This window comes from Chiloscyllium plagiosum, unplaced genomic scaffold (genome assembly GCF_004010195.1).
Source record: "Chiloscyllium plagiosum isolate BGI_BamShark_2017 unplaced genomic scaffold, ASM401019v2 scaf_66357, whole genome shotgun sequence".
Taxonomy (NCBI): Eukaryota; Metazoa; Chordata; class Chondrichthyes; order Orectolobiformes; family Hemiscylliidae; genus Chiloscyllium; species Chiloscyllium plagiosum.
This window is the reverse complement of record NW_025207313.1, coordinates 9,661-12,870: the sequence shown is the minus strand read 5'-3', so window position 1 is coordinate 12,870 and position 3,210 is coordinate 9,661.

Below are 3,210 nucleotides of genomic sequence, written 5' to 3'. Positions count from 1 at the left end.
TCGCCTGTCCGTCCCTCTAACTAGAGAGTCTCCTCTAACGAGCGCTCTCCTCCTCTCCCCCTTTCCCTTCTGAGTCTGAGAGCCAGACCTCACGCCACAGACCCGGTCACTACAGCTTACCCCTGCTAGGCTGTCCTCCCCACCAGTATCCAAAGCGGTATACTTATTGTTTAGGGGAATGATCACAGGGGATCCCTGCACTGCCTGCTTCCTCCCCTTCCCACCTCTAACTGTTACCCAGCTAGCTCTGTTCTCTGGCGTAACTACGTCCCTGTAGCTTCTATCTATCACCTTCTCAGCCTCTCGAATAATCCTCAGTTCATCCAAGTCCAGTTCCAGTTCCCTAACTCGTTCTGTGAGGAGCAGGATCTGACTGCATTTCCTGCAGATGAAGTCGGCAGGAGTATCGGTGGTCACCCCTACCTCGAACATCCTGCAGGAGGAACATTCCACTGCCTGCGCTGCCATTACTCTACACTTCGTCTCCAATGCAAGAACACTGAGTAGCTTACCTGTGGACTTTAAAGTTAGGTTAGAGGAGGAGGATGGGAGGGAGACCCTACTGTGTAGGGCCAGGGGACTAGAACACACCCACTCAAATATCAATCACTTACCTTCCCGACCAGCTCTGCGCTCCAATCTCACTTCCGCCCAGCTCGTGCTGCTCTCTGCTGAGAAAAGACCGTTGGCGTTTCGAAGTTTAAAATATTCACAGTGATTGAGGTGCACTGATTCAGATTTTGTCTCGGACTGCAATTATTGAAACGTGTGAGCTTTGATTCTCACAATTGTGGGATGTCCGGGATATTCTTCCATCGCCAGGGGGAGTGGCTGGCCTTGGACACTGGGGAGACGCGTCCCGTTCCCCATTGAGGTGCGGTCTCGTGTCCCCGAATGGTCCGCTCCCTTGGGCGACTGGTACGGATCCCACAAGAGAGACATCTGAATCAGACAATGATAGGATCTCGACAGAAAATACGGTGAGAAGGGGCCAAGCAGATCCCTGCACAGACCAAGGTAAGAAACATGACTTTTAAGTATTGCCTTGGTGGCCGGGAAAGGGGTATTTCCTCGCTGAGGGACATTCGAGAGCCCCGCGAAATGATGGGTAGGCAGAGTAGCTGTCACGGAGTAAAGGAAGTAGAAAACGTCGCTGGTAACATTCCTCCTGAAAGTCCATTGGGGAGGATGTTGCGGGAATGGACAAGCAATACTTGTACAAGGGGAAAAGATAAAATGGAAATGATTAAATATTGTTGTTTAGTATGGACCAAAGACCCAATCTTTCGTCCGGCTGTCTTCTGGCCAAAGTATGGTTTGGACGAGGATTGGACCTGTCAGTATTTAGATTTGTATGTAAATAAAAAACAACCTTTAGTCAAGAGGAGGCGGACTATGCATCCTGTTGGAAGGGCAGTTTAGAAATGATGGTAGTAAAGACAAAAGATTCCTCCTCTGCCCCATCTATTCTCTGGGATCCTCTTGGCTGTTTTTCTCCGCCATACCATAAAATCAGGTTAGGTGAACATGGGGGAGGAGGAGAGACAGACAGACAGGGACAGGGACTCACAAGAGGAGGACTAAGGGGCGGTGGACGGGGATGCTGTTGTTCCTGGCCCTCAATCCTCAGCAAAAGAAAGGAAAGGTACAGTCGATGTAGAGGAGGCCTCCGGACAATCTAAATCAAAGCCTAAGGGGGGATAACAAAAAAGAAAAGGGAAGAACGTAACGATGTATCCCCATTCGGGAGGTACCAATAGGGGACAAAGAGATTGGGTTTGTAAGCGCCCCCCTCACCAGTGGGGAGGTCAAAACATTTAAAAAGAGATGAAGGTCCTGGTTAAGGATCCGCTGGGGTTGTCTGAACAAATTGATCAATCTTTGGGGCCCAGTCTGTAGACCTGGGCTGAGTTAATGTCTATTTTGAATATACTATTTACTGGGGAAAAAAGGGGTCTTATACAAGAAGCAGCCTTTAAAATATGGGACAGGGAACACCCGATTGGAGATGGGGATGCTGGACAGGGAGAGGTGAAGTTTCCCCTCAGAGACCCCCAGTGGGAAAACCAAAATCCGGAGCATAGAGAAGAAATGAGGGAATTGAAAGCCCTGCTTCTAAAAGGAATAAGAGAGGCAGTTCTGAAGTCACAGAATTTGACTAAAGTCTTTGAAGTTAGACAGGAGAAAGATGAGACTCCCTCAGCTTTCTTGCAAAGATTAAGGGATTCAATGCGGAAATATTCTGGAATGAACTCTTAGGACCCAGTGGCACAGTATCTTTTGAAAGTACATTTTGCGACAAAGGCATGGCCAGACATACAGAGAAAGATACAGAAGATCGAAGGGTGGAATGAAAAACCATTAGATGAATTGTTGAGAGAGGCACAGAAAGTGTTTGTAAAGAGAGAGGATGAGAGACAAAAACAGAAGGTGAAAATGATGGTAGCTACGGTTGATGAGGTAGTTAAGAAAAGAATGGATCTAATAGTGAGTAACTGGAGCGGCGGGTGGCAGCATGTCGGACAGAGAAGAAGAGGGAGAGGGAGAGGACAAGGGGCAGCATTTGATAGAGGGTTCAAGCGACAGGGGCAGAGATGGAAGTCTCCACAGGCAGGATGCTGTTATTGCAGAAACTCGGGCATTTTAAGCGGGAGTGTCCTGATCTACAAAGGGAAGAAAGGGCAATTCCGCTTATGAATTTTGATGAAGAATAGGGGTGTCAGGGGTTCCTGCCCTCGGGGGCCCACCAGGAACCCTTGATAAAGTTGAAGGTGGGACCTTATAGGGAAGAGGTAGTCTTCCTAGTAGATACCGGGGCAGCACGGTCATCGCTGAATTTTAAACGAAAGAAAGTAGAAATGTTAACACGGTCAATTACTGTTTCGGGGGTAAAAGGGGAAGGATTTACTGTTCCAGTATTTAAACCTATGATGATAGAAGGTCCTAAGGATAGGGTCACAGGGGAACTGCTGTATATCCCTGATATAGGAAGTAACTTACTAGGGAGAGATGTAATTATCCTCTTAGGACTGGAGATTGGAATTCAGGAAAAAGAATTAGTTGTACAAATGGCAATGTTGACAGAGGATGTGGAGAGAGAGATAAACCCTATTGTATGGGCGAGAGAAGGGAATCGTGGAGGACTACAGATCCCTCCCCTTGAAATAAATTTAAAAGGAAAGGGGACATTGTCTGTGAGCGACAATATCC